This window comes from Panulirus ornatus, chromosome 25 (genome assembly GCF_036320965.1).
Source record: "Panulirus ornatus isolate Po-2019 chromosome 25, ASM3632096v1, whole genome shotgun sequence".
Classification (NCBI taxonomy): domain Eukaryota; kingdom Metazoa; phylum Arthropoda; class Malacostraca; order Decapoda; family Palinuridae; genus Panulirus; species Panulirus ornatus.
In genome coordinates, this window is record NC_092248.1 from 14,055,164 (window position 1) to 14,070,525 (window position 15,362).

At 43.1% G+C, this 15,362-nt stretch overlaps 1 protein-coding gene and 1 long non-coding RNA gene across 4 annotated transcripts in view; one reads left to right on the forward strand and one right to left on the reverse strand.

Moving 5' to 3' along the window:
- The window catches only part of LOC139757298 (uncharacterized), a 56,445-nt gene that overhangs the window by 34,465 nt on the left and 6,618 nt on the right, over positions 1-15,362 (reverse strand). The window lies entirely within an intron of this gene.
- LOC139757297 (uncharacterized) overlaps positions 1,733-15,362 on the forward strand; it is a 48,995-nt gene continuing 35,365 nt past the window's right edge. Inside the window, exon 1 of one of the 2 annotated variants that reach the window (XR_011714587.1) lies at positions 1,733-2,001. The gene's annotated coding sequence lies outside the window, so the exon portion shown is untranslated. The remainder of the gene's footprint in view (positions 2,002-15,362) is intronic. The other variant, XM_071677671.1, reaches the window with a different exon arrangement.

Consider the following 15,362-nt stretch of genomic DNA (forward strand, 5'->3'; position numbering starts at 1 on the left):
AAATTTCTTGCACATTTGCAACCTGAACAAGCCAAAGAAGTCTCAAGTGTGCTCTTAAGTCATTCTAGTGTGATATCAGACACGCCAGGCCATTGCACAATTATGTCTCATGTTGTACTAATTCCTGGAACAAACCCTATCAGCCAGCCACCATACAGAATACCACATCAAAAGAGAGAGTAGATGAAGAAAGAGGTGGACTTACCTACTACACAACAACCTGGCTGTACCTAGCTGTTCACCGTGGGCATCTCCCTGCTTGCTCGTTCCCAAGGAGGACGGACAGCTTTGCCTGTGCACAGACTACCGTCGACTCAACAGTGTCACCCAGTCAGACGCCTATCCATTGCCCCGCATCGATGATCTGATTGATACGGTGGGACAGTGCAAGTATATTTCAAAGATAGATCTGAATAAATGGTTTTATCAGATTCCATTAACTGAAAATGCTCAAACTATCTCGGCATTTATAACACCATTTGGGTTATATGAGTACAGAGTAATGCCGTTTGGTATGCGTAACAGCCCAGGGACATTCCAGCGTACAATGAATTTTTGTTCCAAGATCTGGACAAAGTTGAAGTATATTTAGATGACAATTATTTACTCAGACACGGTATAATCATGCACAGACTGTCAGCTGTTCTCCGGAAACTCCAGGACGCTCACCTCACCATCAAGCTGGCCAAATCAACTTTCAGCAGCGCCCAGGTCACCTACCTGGGACATGAGGTAGGAAAAGGAAATGTTCGACCTAAGTCTGCCAACGTAAGCGCTATCCTCTCCAACCCAACGCCAGATACTAAGAAGAGTTTGATGCTCTTCCTCGGTATGGCGGGTTTCTACCGCCGCTACTACCCAAACTTCTCTTCTGTGGTTGCCTCTCTCACACGTCTAACAAGTGGGAAGGTGACATTTAAGTGGACGGAGGAATGCCAGGAAGCCTTCAACCACTTGAAAACCCATTTGTCTCATGAACCCGTCCTGATGGCCCCTAACTTCGCTCAACCCTTCGTTCTTCAAACAGACACAAGCGATGTACCCGTTGGAGCAGTCTTACTACAAGAGACGGACGGAGTAATGCATCCAATAGCATATCACTCCGCAAAATTTAACAAGCATCAGAAGTCTTATCCTACCATCGAGAAGGAACTCCTGGCCATCGTCTCTGCAATCAAGAAATTCGAGTGCTACCTCTACGGCCATCAAAGACTTGTGGTTTACACGGACCACAACCCCATCACGTTCCTCAACCGCAACAAATTCTCCAATCAACGCCTGCTGAGATGGTCGCTCTTCTTGCAACCGTACAACCTCCAGATTAAACACATCAAAGAATCTGAAAACAGGATAGCGGACGCTTTATCACGAGTTTAAGTCTCAGTCAGTACATCTCTGTATATATATTTTTTAACTTTCCCTTCAGGAAAGTTCTCTTTCGGGGGAGGTGTCATGTACTCTATTAAGATCTTGTTTAAGGGTATTGGATTACTAACAATCGAACAGTCGTTTCCCTGTTGGGGGCGATCATAGCCTCGCAGTTAGCGTTCCCAGCTACCACGCAAATGGTACGGGGTTCGAATCTTTGCAAAAGAGAGGGGAGGATTTCCAGCCCCCCGCTCCCTTCCCTTTTAGTCGCGGGAAATGGCGGATAGTATGAAAAAAAAAAAAAAAATATATATATATATATATATATATATATATATATATATTATCATGTACTCTCCTAACATCTTGTTTGAATTTAAAATCTTATATTATTTTGTCCTCCATACTACGCACCACTGCCTCTCTGCCACGTTGGAACCAGCTCGTTCTGCGTTCATTCAAGTCCTTGTTGCTTCGTCTCACTTTGAGACAAGCCGGACTTCATACCCACCCCTTATATATCAGTGGCGACGCCTTCCACGGCAGTCTCAACCCAGACGGCATCCTGAGGTGTAGTGGCCCTTCCCCGAGGTGTGGTAGGGGAGCGTAACGATTTTTTTTTTTTAATATAAGGTAAGCTGCCTTTGTGGTTAAATGCACTTACGGTTGTATTAACATAGTTTTATGTTGTGTGCAGGGAAATTGCTTTTTCATTTCATTTGTGGTTAATTAGTTGTTACACTTGCTGTTACTTCTATGTTTCATTAATAATACTGATCATTATCAACCTGGGCTCATTCTACACCTGTAATTTTTCACAATCATTTATGACGGGTCTTCTCCTCGCAGTATAACCTGGACAACAGTGCTTTATATCGACCATCACATTCATTACTGTGAGAGCTAGATTCGTTATACTGTGTTGCTGATTAGTTGGTAAGAATATTCAATGTATGTATGGACCATGCTAAAGTGACAGAGGATTGGTGGAATGCATGCATAAAGACACTGTACAAAGGCAAAGAGGATAAAGGTGAGTGTTCAAACTACAAAGGCATAAGTTTGTTATATATTCCTGGGAAATTATATGGGAAGATATTGATTGAGAGGATGAAGGCATGCACAGGGAACCAGATTGGGGAGGAGCAGTGTGGTTTCCAAAGTGGTAAAGGATATGTAGATCAGGTGTTTGCTTTAAAGAATGTTTGTGAGAAATACTTAGAAAAGCTAATGAATTTGTATGTAGTTTTTATGGATCTGGAAAAGACATATGACAGGGTGGACAGAGATGCGTTGTGGGAGATCTTAAGAGTATATGGTGTGGGAGGTAAGTCGCTAGAAGCAGTGAAAAGTTTTTACCAAGGATGTAAGGCATGTGTATGAATAGGAAGAGAGGAGAGGGATTGGTTCCCAGTTATCGTCAACCTGCAGCAGGGGGGTGTGTGATGTCCCCATGGTTGTTTAATTTGTTTCTGGATGGGGTGGTTAGGGAGGTAAATGCAAGAGTTTTATAGAGAGGGGCAAGTATGCACTGTTGTGGATGAGAGGGCCTGGGAAGTGAGTCAGTTGTTGTTCGCCAGTGATACAGATCTAGTGGCTGATTTGGGTAAGAAACTGCAGAAGCTGGTGACAGAGTTTGGAAAGGTGTGTTAGAGAAAGTTGAGAGTAAATGTGAATAAGAGCAATATTTTGGGTTCAGTAGGGGTGAGGGGACAAGTGAATTGAGATGTAAGTTTGAATGAAGCAAAATGTGAAGTGAAGTGTTTTGGTATCTAGGAGTGGACTTGGCAGTGGATGGAACCATGGAAGTGGAAGTGAGTCACAGGGTGGGGAGAGGGGGCAAAGGTTTTGGGAACGTTATCTCGGAGAGCAAAAATGGGCATGTTTGAAGGAATAGTAGTTCCAACAATGTTATATGGTTGAGAAGCATGGGCTATAGACAGGGTTGTGCAGAGGAGAGTAGATGTACTGGAAATCAAATGTTTTGAGGACAATATGTGGTGTGAGGTGGTTTGATCGAGTAAGAAATGAAAGGGTAAGAGAGGCGTGTGGTAATAAAAAGAGTGTGGTTGAGAGAGCAGAAGAGGGTGTGTTGAAATGGTTTGGTCACATGGAGAGAATGAGTGAGAAAACATTGACCAAGAGGATATATTTGTCAGAGGTGGAGAGAAAGAGAAGTGGGAGACCAAATTGGAGGTGGAAAGATGGAGTGAAAAAGATTTTGAATGATCGGGGCCTGATCATGCAGGAGGGTGAAAGGCGTGCAAGGAATAGTGAATTGGAATGATGATGTATACCGGGGTCGACGTGCTATCAATGGATTGAACCAGGGCATGTGAAGCGTCTAGGGTAAACCATGGAAAGTTCTATGGGGCCTGGATGTGGAAAGGGAGCTGTGGTTTCGATACATTATTACATGACAGCTAGAGAATGAATGTGAACGAAATTGGCCTTTGTTGTCTTTTCCTAGCACTACCTTGCCCACATTTGGGGGGAGGGGGTGGTTACTTCATGTGTGGCGGGGTGGCAATGGGAATGAATAAATCCAGACAATATGAATCATGTACATGTTTATATATGTATATGTCTGTGTATATATATGTATACGTTGAGATGTATAGGTATGTATATTTGCGTGTGTGGACGTGTATGTATATAAATGTGTATGTGTGCGAGTTGGGCCATTCTTTCGTCTATTTCATTGCGCTACCTCGCTTACGTGGGAGACAGCAACAAAGCAAAATAAATGTATAAGACAAAGGAGCAAATGGGAACTTCAGTGAAGGGGGCATATGGGGAGGTGACAACAAATAGTGGTGATGTGAGAAGGAGATGGAGTGAGTATTTTGAAGGTTTGTTGAATGTGTTTGATGATAGAGTGGCAGATATAGGGTGTTTTGGTCGAGGTGGTGTGCAAAGTGAGAGGGTTAGGGAAAAAGATTTGGTAAACAGAGAAGAGGTAGTAAAAGCTTTGCCGAAGATGAAAGCCGGCAAGGCAGCAGGTTTGGATGGTATTGCAGTGGAATTTATTAAAAAAGGGGGTGACTGTATTGTTGACTGGTTGGTAAGGTTATTTAATGTATGTATGATTCACAGTGAGGTGCCTGAGGATTGACGGAATGCTTGCATAGTGCCATTGTACAAAGGCAAAGGGGATAAGAGTGAGTACTCAAATTACAGAGGTATGAGTTTGTTGAGTATTCCTGGTAAATTATATGGGAGGGTATTGATTGAGAGGGTGAAGCCATGTACAGAGCATCAGATTGGGGAAGAGCAGTGTGGTTTCAAAAGTGGTAGAGGATGTGTGGATCAGGTGTTTGCTTTGAAGAATGTATGTGAGAAATATTACAAAAGCCAATGGATTTGTATGTAGCATTTATGGATCTGGAGAAGGCATATGATGGAGTTGATAGAGATGCTCTGTGGAAGGTATTAAGAATATATAGTGTGGGAGGCAAGTTGTTAGAAGCAGTGAAAAGTTTTTATCGAGGATGTAAGGCATGTGTACGTGTAGGAAGAGAGGAAAGTGATTGGTTCTCAGTGAATGTAGGTTTGCGGCAGGGGTGTGTGATGTCTCCATGGTTGTTTAATTTGTTTATGGATGGGGTTGTTAGGGAGGTGAATGCAAGAGTTTTGGAAAGAGGGGCAAGTATGCAGTCTGTTGTGGATGAGAGAGCTTAGGAAGCGAGTCAGTTGTTGTTCACTGATGATACAGCGCTGGTAGCTGATTCATGTCATATATATATATATGACTTGTGTGAGGAAGTACCAGGAGAGACTGAGTACAGAATGGAAAAAGGTGAGAACAATGGAAGTAAGGGGAGTGGGGGAGGAATGGGATGTATTTAGGGAATCGGTGGTGGATTGCGCAAAAGATGCTTGTGGCATGAGAAGAGTGGGAGGTGGGTTGATTAGAAAGGGTAGTGAGTGGTGGGATGAAGAAGTAAGATTATTAGTGAAAGACAAGAGAGAGGTATTTGGATGATTTTTGCAGGGTAAAAAATGCAATTGAGTGGGAGATGTATAAAAGAAAGAGACAGGAGGTCAAGAGAAAGGTGCAAGAGGTGAAAAAGAGGGCAAATGAGAGTTGGGGTGAGAGAGTATCATTAAATTTTAGGGAGAATAAAAAGATGTTCTGGAAGGAGGTAAATCAAGTGCGTAAGACAAGGGAGCAAATGGGAACTTCAGTGAAGGGCGCAAATGGGGAGGTGATAACAAGTAGTGGTGATGTGAGAAGGAGATGGAGTGAGTATTTTGAAGATTTGTTGAATGTGTTTGATGATAGAGTGGCAGATATAGGGTGTTTTGGTCGAGGTGGTGTGCAAAGTGAGAGGGTTAGGGAAAAAGATTTGGTAAACAGAGAAGAGGTAGTAAAAGCTTTGCGGAAGATGAAAGCCGGCAAGGCAGCAGGTTTGGATGGTATTGCAGTGGAATTTATTAAAAAAGGGGGTGACTGTATTACTGACTGGTTGGTAAGGTTATTTAATGTATCTGTGACTTGTGGTGAGGTGCCTGAGGATTGGCGGAATGCGTGCATAGTGCCATTGTACAAAGGCAAAGGGGATAAGAGTGAGTGCTCAAATTACAGAGGTATAAGTTTGTTGAGTATTCCTGGTAAATTATATGGGAGGGTATTGATTGAGAGGGTGAAGGCATGTACAGAGCATCAGATTGGGGAAGAGCAGTGTGGTTTCAGAAGTGGTAGAGGATGTGTGGATCAGGTGTTTGCTTTGAAGAATGTATGTGAGAAATACTTAGAAAAGCAAATGGATTTGTATGTAGCATTTATGGATCTGGAGAAGGCATATGATAGTTGATAGAGATGCTCTGTGGAAGGTATTAAGAATATATGGTGTGGGAGGCAAGTTGTTAGAAGCAGTGAAAAGTTTTTATCGAGGATGTAAGGCATGTGTACATGTAGGAAGAGAGGAAAGTGATTGGTTCTCAGTGAATGTAGGTTTGCGGCAGGGGTGTGTGATGTCTCCATGGTTGTTTAATTTGTTTATGGATGGGGTTGTTAGGGAGGTAAATGCAAGAGTTTTGGAAAGAGGGGCAAGTATGAAGTCTGTTGGGGATGAGAGAGCTTGGGAAGTGAGTCAGTTGTTGTTCGCTGATAATACAGCGCTGGTGGCTGATTCATGTGAGAAACTGCAGAAGCTGGTGACTGAGTTTGGTAAAGTGTGTGAAAGAAGAAAGTTAAGAGTAAATGTGAATAAGAGCAAGGTTATTAGGTACAGTAGGGTTGAGGGTCAAGTCAATTGGGAGGTAAGTTTGAATGGAGCAATACTGGAGGAAGTAAAGTGTTTTAGATATCTGGGAGTGGATCTGGCAGCGGATGGAACCATGGAAGCGGAAGTGGATCATAGGGTGGGGGAGGGGGCGAAAATCCTGGGAGCCTTGAAGAATGTGTGGAAGTCGAGAACATTATCTCGGAAAGCAAAAATGAGTATGTTTGAAGGAATAGTGGTTCCAACAATGTTGTATGGTTGCGAGGCGTGGGCTATGGATAGAGTTGTGCGCAGGAGGATGGATGTGCTGGAAATGAGATGTTTGAGGACAATGTGTGGTGTGAGGTGGTTTGACCGAGTAAGTAACGTAAGGGTAAGAGAGATGTGTGGAAATAAAAAGAGCGTGGTTGAGAGAGCAGAAGAGGGTGTTTTGAAATGGTTTGGGCACATGGAGAGAATGAGTGAGGAAAGATTGACCAAGAGGATATATGTGTCGGAGGTGGAGGGAACGAGGAGAAGAGGGAGACCAAATTGGAGGTGGAAAGATGGAGTGAAAAAGATTTTGTGTGATCGGGGCCTGAACATGCAGGAGGGTGAAAGGAGGGCAAGGAATAGAGTGAATTGGAGTGATGTGGTATACCGGGGTTGACGTGCTGTCAGTGGATTGAATCGGGGCATGTGAAGCGTCTGGGGTAAACCATGGAAAGCTGTGTAGGTATGTATATTTTGCGTGTGTGGACGTATGTATATACATGTGTATGGGGGTGGGTTGGGCCATTACTTTCGTCTGTTTCCTTGTGCTACCTCGCAAACCTGGGAGACAGCGACGAAGCAAAAAAAAAAAATATATATATATATATATATATATTTCTTTCTTTCTTCTTTCATACTATTCGCCATTTCCCGCATTAGCGAGGTAGCGTTGAGAACAGAGGACTAGGCCCTTGAGGGAATATCCTCACCTGGGCCCCTTCTCTGTTCCCTCTTTTGGAAAATTAAAAAAAAAAGTGAGAGGGGAGGATTTCCAGCCCCCCGCTCCCTCCCCTTTTAGTCGCCTTCTACGACACGCAGGGAATACGTGGGAAGTATTCTTTCTCCCCTATCCCCAGGGATAATATATATATATATATATATATATATATATATATATATATATATATATATATATATATGTATATATATATATATATATATATATATATATATATATATATATATATATATATATATATATATATCTTTCTTTTTCTTTTAAACTATTCGCCATTTCCCGCATTAGCGAGGTAGCGTTAAGAACAGAGGACTGGGCCTTTTTTGGAATATGCTCACCTGGCCCCCCTCTGCTCCTTCTTTTGGAAAATTAAAAAAAATGAGAGGGGAGGATTTCCAGCCCCCCGCTCCCTCCCCTTTTAGTTGCCTTCTACGACACGCAAGGAATACGTGGGAAGTATTCTTAATCCCCTATCCCCAAGGATAATATATATATATATATATATATATATATATTTATTTATTTATTTTGCTTTGTCGCTGTCTCCCACGTTAGCGAGGTAGCGCAAGGAAACAGACGAAAGAATGGCCCAACCCGCCCACATACACATGTATATACATACACATCCACACATGCAAATATACATACCTATACATCTCAATGTACACATATATATACACACAGACATATACACGTGTATATAATTCATACTGTCTGCCTTTATTTGTTCCCATCGCCACCTCGCTACACATGGAATAACAACCCCCTCTCCCCTCATGTGTGCGAGGTAGCGCTAGGAAAGACACCAAAGGCCCCATTCGTTCACATTCAGTCTCTAGCTGTCGTGTAACAATGCACCGAAACCACAGCTCCCTTTCCACATCCAGGCCCCACACACTTTCCATGGTTTACCCCAGACGCTTCACATGCCCTGATTCAATCCATTGGCAGGAAGTCGACCCCGGTATACTACATCAATCCAACTCTCTCTATTCCTTGCCCGCCTTTCACCCTCCTGCATGTTCAGGCCCCGATCACTCAAAATCTTTTTCACTCCATCTTTCCACCTCCAATTTGGTCTCCCACTTCTCCTTGTTCCCTCCACCTCCGACACATATATCCTCTTGGTCAACCTTTCCTCACTCATTCTCTGCATGTGCCCAAACCATTTCAAAACACCCTCTTCTGCTCTCTCAACCACGCTCTTCTTATTTCCACACATCTCTCTTACCCTTACATTACTTACTCGATCAAACAACCTCACACCACATATTGTCCTCAAACATCTCATTTCCAGCACATCCACTTTCCTGCGCACTACTCTATCCATAGCCCACGCCTCGCAACCAAACAACATTGTTGGAACCACTATTTCTTCAAATGTAGCCATTTTTGCTTTCGGAGAAAATGTTCTCGACTTCCATGCATTCTTCAAGGCTCCCAGGATTTTCGCCCCCTCCCCCACCCTATGATTCACTTCCGCTTCCATGGTTCCATCTGCTGCCAGATCCACTCCCAGATATCGAAAACACTTTACTTCCTCCAGTTTTTCTCCATTCAAACTTGCCTCCCAATTGACTTGACCCTCAACCCTACTGTACCTAATAACCTTGCTATTATTCACATTTACTCTCAGCTTTCTTCTTTCACACACTTTACCAAACTCAGTCAGCAGCTTCTGCAGTTTCTCGCATGAATCAGCCACCAGCGCTGTATCGTCAGTGAACAACAACTGACTCGCTTCCCAAGCTCTCTCATCCCCAACAGACTGCATACTTGCCCCTCTTTCCAAAACTCTTGCATTCACCTCCCTGACAACCCCATCCATAAACAAATTAAACAACCATGGAGACATCACACACCCCTGCCGCAAACCTACATTCACTGGGAACCAATCACTTTCCTCTCTTCCTACACGTACACATGCCTTACAGCCTCGATAAAAACTTTTCACTGCTTCTAACAACTTGCCTCCCACACCATATATTCTTAGTACCTTCCACAGAGCATCTCTATCAACTCTATCATATGCCTTCTCCAGATCCATAAATGCTACATACAAATCCATTGGCTTTTTTAAGTGTTTCTCGCATACATTCTTCAAAGCAAACACCTGATCCACACATCCTCTACCACTTCTGAAACCACACTGCTCTTCCCCAATCTGATGCTCAGTACATGCCTTCACCCTCTCAATCAATACCCTCCCATATAATTTACCAGGAATACTCGACAAACTTATTCCTCTGTAATATGAGCACTCACTCTTATCCCCTTGCCTTTATACAATGGCACTGTGCACGCATTCGGCCAATCCTCAGGCACCTCACCATGAATCATACATACATTAAATAACCTTACCAACCAGTCAACAATACAGTCACCCCCTTTTTTAATAAAGTCCACTGCAATACCATCCAAATCTGCTGCCTTGCCGGCTTTCATCTTCCGCAAAGCTTCTACTACCTCTTCTCTGTTTACCAAATCATTTTCCCTAACCCTCTCACTTTGCACACCACCTCCACCAAAACACCCTATATCTGCCACTCTATTGTCAAACACATTCAACAAACCTTCAAAAAACATACTCCATCTCCTTCTCGCATCACCACTACTTGTTACCACCTCCCCATTAGCCCCCTTCACTGAAGTTCCCATTCGCTCCCTTGTCTTACGCACTTTATTTACCTCCTTCCAAAACATCTTTTTATTCTCCCTAAAATTTAATGATACTCTCTCACCCCAACTCTCATTTGCCCTCTTTTTCACCTCTTGCACCTTTCTCTTGACCTCCTGTCTTTCTTTTATACATCTCCCACTCATTTGCATTTTTTCCCTGCAAAAATCATCAAAATGCCTCTCTTCTCTTTCACTAATAATCTTACTTCTTCATCCCACCACTCGCTACCCTTTCTAATCAACCCACCTCCCACGCTTCTCATGCCACAAGCACCTTTTGCGCAAGCCATCACTGGTTTCCTAAATACATCCCATTCCTCCCCCACTCCCCTTACCTCCTTTGTTCTCACCTTTTTCCATTCTGTACTCAGTCTCTTCTGGTACTTCCTCACACAAATCTCCTTCCCAAGCTCACTTACTCTCACCACCCTCTTCCCCCCAACATTCTCTCTTCTTTTCTGAAAACCCATACAAATTTTCACCTTCGCCTCCACAAGATAATGATCAGACATCCCTCCAGTTGCACCTCTCAGCACATTAACATCCAAAAGTTTCTCCGCGCGCCTTCAATTAACACGTAATCCAATAACGCTCTCTGGCCACCTCTCCTACTTGCATACATATACTTATGTATATCTCGCTTTTTAAACCAGGTATTCCCAATCGCCAGTCCTTTTTCAGCACATAAATCTACAAGCTATTTCCATTTACAACACTGAACACCCCATGTATACCAATTATTCCCTCAACTGCCACATTACTCACCTTTGCATTCAAATCACCCATCACTATAACCCGGTCTTGTGCATCAAAACTACTAACACACTCATTCAGCTGCTCCCAAAACACTTGCCTCTCATGATCTTTCTTCTCATGCCCAGGTGCATATGCACCAATAATCACCCATCTCTCTCCATCAACTTTCAGTTTTACCCATATTAATCTAGAATTTACTTTCTTGCATTCTATCACATACTCCCACAACTCCAGTTTCAGGAGTAGTGCTACTCCTTCCCTTGCTCTTGTCCTCTCTCTCTCTTTCTCTCTCTCTCTCTCTCTCTCTCTCTCTCTCTCTCTCTCTCTCTCTCTCTATATATATATATATATATATTTTTTTTTGCTTTGTCGCTGTCTCCCGTGTTTGCGAGGTAGCGCAAGGAAACAGACAAAAGAAATGGCCCAACCCACCCCCATACACATGTATATACATACGTCCACACACGCAAATATACATACCTACACAGCTTTCCATGGTTTACCCCAGACGCTTCACATGCCCTGATTCAATCCACTGACAGCACGTCAACCCCGGTATACCACATCGATCCAATTCACTCTATTCCTTGCCCTCCTTTCACCCTCCTGCATGTTCAGGCCCCGATCACACAAAATCTTTTTCACTCCATCTTTCCACCTCCAATTTGGACTCCCACTTCTCCTCGTTCCCTCCACCTCCGACACATATATCCTCTTGGTCGATCTTTCCTCACACATTCTCTCCATGTGCCCAAACCATTTCAAAACACCCTCTTCTGCTCTCTCAACCACACTCTTTTTATTTCCACACATCTCTCTTACCCTTACGTTACTTACTCGATCAAACCACCTCACACTACACATTGTCCTCAAACATCTCATTTCCAGCACATCCATCCTCCTGCGCACAACTCTATCCATAGCCCACGCCTCGTAACCATACAACATTGTTGGAACCACTATTCCTTCAAACATACCCATTTTTGCTTTCCGAGATAATGTTCTCGACTTCCACACATTCTTCAAGGCTCCCAGGATTTTCGCCCCCTCCCCCACCCTATGATCCACTTCCGCTTCCATGGTTCCATCCGCTGCCAGATCCACTCCCAGATATCTAAAACACTTTACTTCCTCCAGTTTTTCTCCATTCAAACTTACCTCCCAATTGACTTGACCCTCAACCCTACTGTACCTAATAACCTTGCTCTTATTCACATTTACTCTTAACTTTCTTCTTTCACACACTTTACCAAACTCAGTCACCAGCTTCTGCAGTTTCTCACATGAATCAGCCACCAGCGCTGTATCATCAGCGAACAACAACTGACTCGCTTCCCAAGCTCTCTCATCCACAACAGACTTCATACTTGCCCCTCTTTCCAAGACTCTTGCATTCACCTCCCTAACAACCCCATCCATAAACAAATTAAACAACCATGGAGACATCACACACCCCTGCTGCAATCCTACATTCACTGAGAACCGATCACTTTCCTCTCTTCCTACACGTACACATGCCTTACATCCTTGATTAAAACTTTTCACTGCTTCTAACAACTTGCCTCCCACACCATATATTCTTAATACCTTCCAAAGAGCATCTTTATCAACTCTATCATATGCCTTCTCCAGATCCATAAATGCTACATACAAATCCATTTGCTTTTGCTAAGTATTTCTCACATACATTCTTGAAAGCAAACACCTGATCCACACATCCTCTACCACTTCTGAAACCACACTGCTCTTCCCCAATCTGATGCTCTGTACATGCCTTCACCCTCTCAATCAATATATATATATATATATATATATATATATATACATACACATGTGTATGTGGAAGGGTTGGGCCATTCTTTCGTCTATTTCCTTGCGCTACCTCACTAACGCGGGAGACAGCAACAAAATAAAATATATAAAAAATGAATAATATATACCCATGTATATCCATACACATCCATACACGCACATATACATACCTATACATTTAAACATATATACACATACACGTTTTTGGATCTGTATATATGTACACTTTGAAATGTATAGGTATGTATATGTGCGTGTGTGGACGTGTATGTATATACATGTATATGTAGGTGGGTTGGGCCATTGTTTCGTCTGTTTCCTTGCACTACTCTTGCTGACACAAGAGACAGCGACAAAGTATAATAAATAAATAAATAACATACACAGACATATATATATATACATATTCTGTGTACAGAATGGAAAAAGGTGAGAACAATGGAAGTAAGGGGAGTGGGGGAGGAATGGGATGTATTTAGGGAATCAGTGATGGATTGCGCAAAAGATGCTTGTGGCATGAGAAGAGTGGGAGGTGGGCTGTTTAAAAAGGGTAGTGAGTGGTGGGATGAAGAAGTAAGAGTATTAGTGAAAGAGAAGAGAGAGGCATTTGGACGATTTTTGCAGGGAAAAAATGCAATTGAGTGGGAGAAGTATAAAAGAAAGAGACAGGAGGTCAAGAGAAAGGTGCAAGAGGTGAAAAAAAGGGCAAATGAGAGTTGGGGTGAGAGACTATCAGTAAATTTTAGGGAGAATAAAAAGATGTTCTGGAAGGAGGTAAATAGGGTGCGTAAGACAAGGGAGCAAATGGGAACTTCAGTGAAGGGCGTAAATGGGGAGGTGATAACAAGTAGTGGTGATGTGAGAAGGAGATGGAATGAGTATTTTGAAGGTTTGTTGAATGTGTCTGATGACAGAGTGGCAGATATAGGGTGTTTTGGTCGAGGTGGTGTGCAAAGTGAGAGGGTTAGGGAAAATGATTTGGTAAACAGAGAAGAGGTAGTAAAAGCCTTGCGGAAGATGAAAGCCGGCAAGGCAGCAGGTTTGGATGGTATTGCAGTGGAATTTATTAAAAAAGGGGGTGACTGTATTGTTGACTGGTTGGTAAGGTTATTTAATGTATGTATGACTCATGGTGAGGTGCCTGAGGATTGGCGGAATGCGTGCATAGTGCCATTGTACAAAGGCAAAGGGGATAAGAGTGAGTGCTCAAATTACAGAGGTATTAGTTTGTTGAGTATTCCTGGTAAATTATATGGGAGGGTATTGATTGAGAGGGTGAAGGCATGTACAGAGCATCAGATTGGGGAAGAGCAGTGCGGTTTCAGAAGTGGTAGAGGATGTGTGGATCAGGTGTTTGCTTTGAAGAATGTATGTGAGAAATACTTAGAAAAGCAAATGGATTTGTATGTAGCATTTATGGATCTGGAGAAGGCATATGATAGAGTTGATAGAGATGCTCTGTGGAAGGTATTAAGAATATATGGATGGTGTGGGAGGCAAGTTGTTAGAAGCAGTGAAAAGTTTTTATTGAGGATGTAAGGCATGTGTACGTGTAGGAAGAGAGGAAAGTGATTGGTTCTCAGTGAATGTAGGTTTGCGGCAGGGGTGTGTGATGTCTCCATGGTTGTTTAATTTGTTTATGGATGGGGTTGTTAGGGAGGTAAATGCAAGAGTCCTGGAAAGAGGGGCAAGTATGAAGTCTGTTGGGGATGAGAGAGCTTGGGAAGTGAGTCAGTTGTTGTTCGCTGATGATACAGCGCTGGTGGCTGATTCATGTGAGAAACTGCAGAAGCTGGTGACTGAGTTTGGTAAAGTGTGTGGAAGAAGAAAGTTAAGAGTAAATGTGAATAAGAGCAAGGTTATTAGGTACAGTAGGGTTGAGGGTCAAGTCAATTGGGAGGTGAGTTTGAATGGAGAAAAACTGGAGGAAGTGAAGTGTTTTAGATATCTGGGAGTGGATCTGTCAGCGGATGGAACCATGGAAGCGGAAGTGGATCATAGGGTGGGGGAGGGGGCGAAAATTTTGGGAGCCTTGAAAAATGTGTGGAAGTCGAGAACATTATCTCGGAAAGCAAAAATGGGTATGTTTGAAGGAATAGTGGTTCCAACAATGTTGTATGGTTGCGAGGCGTGGGCTATGGATAGAGTTGTGCGCAGGAGGATGGACGTGCTGGAAATGAGATGTTTGAGGAAAATGTGTGGTGTGAGGTGGTTTGATCGAGTAAGTAACGTAAGGGTAAGAGAGATGTGTGGAAATAAAAAGAGCGTGGTTGAGAGAGCAGAAGAGGGTGTTTTGAAATGGTTTGGGCACATGGAGAGAATGAGTGAGGAAAGATTGACCAAGAGGATATATGTGTCGGAGGTGGAGGGAACGAGGAGAAGAGGGAGACCAAATTGGAGGTGGAAAGATGGAGTGAAAAAGATTTTGTGTGATCGGGGCCTGAACATGCAGGAGGGTGAAAGGAGGGCAAGGAATAGAGTGAATTGGAGCGATGTGGTATACAGGGGTTGACGTGCTGTCAGTGGAT